The sequence below is a fragment of the Mustela erminea genome, chromosome 4, assembly GCF_009829155.1.
Source record: "Mustela erminea isolate mMusErm1 chromosome 4, mMusErm1.Pri, whole genome shotgun sequence".
Taxonomy (NCBI): Eukaryota; Metazoa; Chordata; class Mammalia; order Carnivora; family Mustelidae; genus Mustela; species Mustela erminea.
Genome location: NC_045617.1, coordinates 51,344,752 through 51,351,881, shown reverse-complemented (window position 1 = coordinate 51,351,881; position 7,130 = coordinate 51,344,752). Strand labels below are relative to the sequence as shown.

The following is a 7,130-nucleotide window of genomic DNA, read 5'->3' as shown; positions in this document are numbered from 1 at the left end:
GATGCTGGCGAGGATGCGGAGAAAGGGGAACCCTCCTACACTGTTGGTGGGAATGCAAGCTGGTGCAGCCACTCTGGAAAACAGCATGGAGGTTCCTCAAAATGTTGAAAATAGAACTGCCCTATGACCCAGCAATTGCACTATTGGGTATTTACCCTAAGGATACAAACGTAGTGATCCAAAGGGGCACATGCACCCGAATGTTTATAGCAGCAATGTCCACAATAGCCAAACTATGGAAAGAACCTAGATGTCCATCAACAGATGAATGGATCAAGAAGATGTGGTATATATACACAATGGAATACTATGCAGCCATCAAAAGAAATGAAATCTTGCCATTTGCGACAACATGGATGGAACTAGAGCGTATCATGCTTAGCGAAATAAGTCAAGCAGAGAAAGACAACTATCATATGATCTCCCTGATATGAGGAAGTGGTGATGCAACATGGGGGCTTAAGTGGGTAGGAGAAGAATCAATGAAACAAGATGGGATTGGGAGGGAGACAAACCATAAGTGACTTTTAATCTCACAAAACAAACTGAGGGTTGCTGGGGGAGGGGGTTTGGGAGAAGGGGGTGGGATTATGGACATTGGGGAGGGTATGTGCTTTGGTGAGTGCTGTGAAGTGTGTAAACCTGGTGATTCACAGACCTGTACCCCTGGGGATAGAGTATTATGCCTCCATCAGAAAGGATGAATACCCAACTTTTGTAGCAACATGGACGGGACTGGAAGAGATTATGCTGAGTGAAATAAGTCAAGCAGAGAGAGTCAATTATCATATGGTTTCACTTATTTGTGGAGCATAACAAATAGCATGGAGGACATGGGGACTTAGAGTGGAGAAGGGAGTTGGGGGAAATTGGAAGGGGAGGTGAACCATGAGAGACTATGGACTCTGAAAAACAATCTGAGGGTTTTGAAGGGACGGGGGGTGGGAGGTTGGGGTACCAGGTGGTGGGTATTATAGAGGGCATGGATTGCATGGAGCACGGGGTGTGGTGCAAAAATAATGAATACTGTTACGCTGGAAATAAAAAAAATAATAATAAAAAAAAATGGTAAAGAAAAAAAAAAAAAAAAAAGTTCAAAATAAAATTCGGTGAGGGAAACCTTGACAACTCTGCTTAGACAATATATCCTAAAGAAACCTGGCTGGTTAGCCTTTTGGCTGTGGTCTACCCCCTGCCCTTCTCTACTCTGCTGTGTATTTCAAGGGCCTGATTTCTGAATCCACACTTAACAGAAGTCTCTGACTTATATTTTCTCAGCTGGGTTTAGCCAATGGGAAGTATTGGGTGGACTCTGGAGAACAGAAAGATAGACAAAACCGGGGTATATCTTTATCTGACTCTTTTTCAATCAACGTTTCCAATGGTTGTTTTGTCTTTTCAGTGATTCAGTCTTCAGCCCTGGCTCCTGGCCCAAACACATTCTTTCCTCCCTCTGTTCCTCTTGCCCTAGGGGTCATATTGGCTTCCTGCAGTTGCTAATCTTGATATCACCTCACTTTTCCCCCTTTGTTCTTGTAGCACTTTTGACAACTTCACAACCAATTTCCTGTGGTAAATTCCTTCCATGAAATCACCTGGTTTAGCAGATTGTGTTGCTACCTTGTGCATATGTCTACATTCATTTATATACATCCAAGCCTGCTTAATGTAAATATCTGCGCTTATTGGTCTTAAGGTTTTATTTAGCTTCAAGAGCACATAAGGTCATGCATAAGGAAAACTAAAAGTGACAAAGAGTTGGTGTCTGCAGAAGTAGACAATAACGAACAGGGAGCTGGTGAATAAAAACCAGATCCTTCAACCTGGAGCAGAGGATGGTAGATAACTCTAAGTTGTATACCACAGTGTTTCTTCTATTTCCCTAGAGGGATAGAGTTCCAGTTGTCCATGGTGGTAACTGGTTTGATCATGTACACTTTATTTTGGCATCTTTCTCCTACCTGTTTTATTTCCCCACTTCTCTCCCAGTTTACCAAATAAACTACTTGCATTTGAATCCTTGTCTCAGGGTCAGCTTCTAGAGACATCTAAACCAAGACAACTGGCTTGGGTTGTTATCTCAGGCAAGATGCTAAATCATGCAAAACCCTTTCTTGACCCTCCATGCCCATCCATCTTCCAGAGCTTACTGTATAAAACCTTTATCAAACTAGCACTTCCTTCTTAAAGTTGAAATTGTCCATTTACATTTCTCATGTTTTGAAGAAATTGTAAACTGTTATCTTCCATTTAGTGTTTTTCCTGGCACAAAATAGCAGTCTATTAAATATTTGTTGAATAAAAGAATGAGTGAATAAACAAGATGAAAGGAAGACTGGGATGGGGAAAATTCTCACCATTGTTCTTAACACAGTGCTTAGCTTAGCCAGAAGATACTCGATAAATATCTATCAATGGAATTAATGACAGTGGATTTGGTGATAACTAACTTGAAGTTTAGAGTTGGAGATTTGGGGCTGGATGAAGTCTTTGAAGAACTGCATAAACAGAGGAGAGGATATTGGTATTGGATATGGTAATCTTGTAGCAAGAGGACTATAATTGACAAGTTTGGGAAAATATGAAATATAAATTCTAACGACATAATTTGTATGATAGCCTTGAAAATGACATGACTCAAAACTCAAGGAGACAGCCAACAAGTAATAATGAGAATTTCAAAATCAGACCAAAACAGAACATTTAGACAAAGGTGACTAGGTTCAGATACAATGTTTGAAAAATTAACTACAAATACCTTCATGAATGATTCACTGAACTTAAAATTTATGTAAAAATTCATTTTCAAGTTAGCTTCACCATCAATGTGACTTACTAATCACATTTTTTTTTTCCTCAGAAAGTTGCTGAGAAGTTTTTGAGAGGTCGTATTTTAGCAGTCTTAAACTCTTTGCTTAGTCTTTTAAAAAAGGATTTAGAAGAATTATCCCCCCACTCCCTTCATATTTAGCCCAAAATATAATACATGAAAAAACATTTGATTTCTAAAAGTTTCTACAGGAAATCCAACTATAAATCAGGTCCTTCAAAAACTTATATTCCAGATAAATAATTATGGACAGATACAACAAAATCCTGGTGCTACATTATAGACATCCTATAATACAAATACACTAAATACTGTCTGTTTTTTAAGATTTTATTTATTCATTTAGAGAGAGGGAGGGTGCACACAGGTGTATTCAGAGTTCAGCATGGGCAAAGAGCAGGTGTTCAAGTGGAGGAAGGATAGAGGGGGAGGAAGGAGAGGGCCAAACAGACTGGGTGCTGAGCGGGTTCCATGACCCTGGGATCACAACCTGAGCCCAAACCAAAAGTCTGATGCTTAACCGACTGAGACACTCAGGCACCCTGTCTGTTTGTTTTTAACAAACATTTCCTAAGATAAAAATTTTCTGTCATGAATCCTGGGGAAAGCCAGACATCATTGACAGTGACTCTTGATGAAAGGGGGTAAAAAAATCAATCTGAAAATATTGCTTATTGTTTAAAGCTACTTGTCTGTCTGTTTCAGGCTGCGTGGTAAATCTTTGTTTTTGTCCGAGAATTCTCATTTCTGATGAAAGACCCAGATAATTGTATATTTGGATAAATAGCCATGGCAACCTGTCCCAAGGCAATCCTCAATAATGTGATCTGTGTGTTATAGCATTTTACCTAAATGTTAACTCTCAAGAGGATTTGGCACAGAAAGTAAATATCACTGGTATTCATTTTATTGTATCAAATATTTGTTTTTTTTAATTTATATAAATCTATGAGAAACTATTACATTTTAAATATAAATAATAGATCTACTAAGACATATTACTATTAAAAATAATAAGAGATTTTATGTCTATGAAGCGTGTGAAATTCTATGAGAAATTTTCCAGAAAAGAAAATCCATCTTCCTGGATCAGTCTACATCAATTCAACCTTCTTACTGCTATTCACCACTTAAATTCAAATACACTGTAAAAGACAGATAAAAATGCATCATCTTATTTTGTTCCCTACTTACTCATCCCCTAGCTAACTATTTTATTTTATATTCTGATAAAGCTTCATCTGCTAGAAAGAGCTTTTCCTTTAAGTTGATACTGTTGTTTACGATATTTGCCTACCCATCACCATTGTCATCGCTGTCTGAGACATTAATAAATTTAGAATATGAGAAAATGACCAGCAACTGATGGAAATAGTCTACAGAGCCAGTCAAATTAGGTTATATGTGACTCCCATCAGGGTGTTCGCTTCGGCAGCACATATACTAAAATGAGAACCATACAGAGAAGAGTAGCATGGCCCATGGGCGAGGATGACACAAAAATACATAATGCCCATCAGGTATCATTCCTTTTAAACAACCACATGGATTTAATACTGATGTAGAAGAGAATGTAGAAATCTCTTTCAACATCTTCAATTCAAAGATAAGAAAAGGGAGGTGCACAAAATTTAAAATGACCAGACAAAAGTCCTATTATTGCAAGTTAATGACAAAGCACCCAGAGCCCACATTCTCTGCCTCCCATTTCAGGAAATTCTTTCATTATAGAATTATCTTGAGGTTTTCAGCTTCTTTCACATTATGTGTTGCGTGTTTTGGCTATCCTGGCTAATATTATCTTTCAAAACATAATTTTAAATAATATTTAATTGATAAAAATTTCACTTGATTCTAATATAAGGTTATTTATTCAACTGACTTGCTCAACAAATTTTTATTGAGAAAGTACTGTCCTGAGTTCTGAGACGATGGAAGAAAACCAAACAAACAAAACTTCCTGCCTTTGTTGGAACACATTATCTAAATTACACATTACAATTTGTAATTGTCATATTCCAGTAACAACTGTATTTTGGTTACAATTGTTTTAGACTAGGAGCTGATGCCATTTCTGAGGGGAAAAATCTAAGTGACGAGAGCAGAAGTAGTTAGTCCAGTTTCAAAACTAGAATTACAGTGTACAGATAAGGGAATAAGGCAAATAAAATATAGGAGAAAGATAGGGACAGCTTTCACAGTGTCAGGCTTGTGGGAAGTCAAGAGTCTGAATGATAAATACCACTGAATGCAACAAGCATTTATTCAGCTCCCATGTGACTGTTAGCCCCCTTATCTTGTTTGTTATTTAATTATAAGCACCTAGAACTGTGTGTGCCACATTATAGATGTTCAATAAATATCCTGGAAATGAAAGAATGGATAATGTAAACCAGATATTGTACTAGATTACAGAGATACAAAGATGAATAAAATATGGTCTCATCTTGTAAGAAGCTCATAATCTCATAAGGGATCATAAATATATTTATTAAATGTCTTCCATTAATAAAACACTATGCTAGCCACTGCATTAAGGAAAAATAAAAACAAATAAAACACAATCCTTCTTGGGCATCTGTGTGGCTTAGTCAGTTAAATGTCTGCCTTCAGTTCAGGTTATGGTTCCAGAGTCCTAGGATAGAGCCCAGCTTAGCGGGGACCCTGCATCTCCCCCTCCTTCATGCTCATGTTCTCTCTGTCTCTCTCTGTCTTGCAAATAAAATAATCTTAAAACTCTCTCTCTCTCTTTTTCTCTCTCTCTCACACACACACACAATCCTCTCAAGGATCTTACTTTAGAATACATATTTTGAAAAAATAAGACCATGGACAGATTCCATTTTTCACAGGTTGGAATCGGAACAGTTTTCTTGGAGCAGCAATGTTCGAGTCAGATCCATGACTTCAGTTGGACTATTACTACCTTTCTGTGCTCATTCTCAGTAAGAAGCTTTGAAGAAGACTTGGTCAAATAAGAATTGAACTAACAGAAGCCCTTAAAAAAGCGAAATAACCAAATATTTAGATAATGTTTAAGGTTCTCTTTGGCTCCTTGTATAATTGTCCTCCCCATCTTAGCAGAATCATTCAAAATGAGGTTCAGTTCCCAAAATAGAATGTGTTTCCTTTTTTGCAAGTGGTCCTTGTCTCTGACCACTATTGTTTTCTCTGCCAAAGTTGACCTTCCAAGAAATGTATCCTGTACTGTGTCTCTCCAAGACTACCCTGAGGCTGATTTGCTAGGAGGATTCATAGAAATAATCATACATCATACAGTTGTAATTTATTACAACTAAAGGATACAAATACATAGGAGCAAGGGAGAAGGTAGAGGAGTAACATCTGGAGGAAACCAGGCACAAGTTTCCAGGATCCTCTTCCAGTGGAGTCACATAGGATGCATTGAATTCTCCCAGCAATAAGTTGTAACAATAAATGTGAAATGTCTAGCAGGGAAGCTCCTTAGAAACTCAGTGCCCAGAATTTTTAATGGGGCTTGGCTATGTAGGCACCCTCTGCCTAGCTCCCTAGCACATACCAAATTTCCAGACTCCCAGTAGGAAACCAAGTATGCAGCAACAGCTGTATTATTTATATAGATAGTTTAGACGTAATGAATCATTCTTATCAGAGCATGGCAGAAACACTCAAAATTTAAGTTTCCAGACCCCAGGCAAGGGACAAATTTGCAAGCAGGACGTCAGTCTTGCAAGCAAGTCTGTCTTGCTCTGTTGATTATTTCCTGTGCAATTTGTATTCCCAATTCTGAAATATGATACTCATGATCCTAGTCTCAACATAAACATCTTGTAGTAAATACTTCCTTAAAGACATTCATATAAAATTGATAACTCTCTTCCTTCTACCACTACTCTAATGGGTGTATAACTCAAAGATAACTATGTGACATGATTGATGCATTAATTAACATGATTATAGTAATCATTTCACAAAGTACATATGAAACTTCTTGAAACTTAGGCCATTAATCTTACCTGATTTTTTAAAGTTTGTGAGAATCTTACAAAGGTTATGGATAGTATTCTGATTACATTTTTAAAGATTATATTTATTTATTTTAGAAAGAGATAGAGAGTGTATGAGCAGGGGAAAGGGCAGAGGTGGAGGGAGAGAGAGAATTTCAAGAAGACTCCATGCTGAGCACAGAGCCTGATGAAGGGCCAAATCTCAGGACCCTGAGACCACGACCTGAGCTGAAATCAAGAGTCAGACGCTTAACTCAATAAGCCACCCATGCACCCTATTATTATTATTTTTTTTATATCAATATAACAAC

The 7,130-nt window shown here is 37.5% G+C and overlaps 1 non-coding gene across 1 annotated transcript; it reads left to right on the top strand.

The window, feature by feature from the left end:
• Positions 1 to 4,249: 4,249 nt before the first annotated feature.
• LOC116589577 lies at positions 4,250 to 4,356 on the top strand. Its single transcript, XR_004285347.1, has one exon. It is a non-coding gene; the product is annotated as a U6 spliceosomal RNA (small nuclear RNA).
• The last annotated feature ends 2,774 nt before the right edge of the window (positions 4,357 to 7,130 follow it).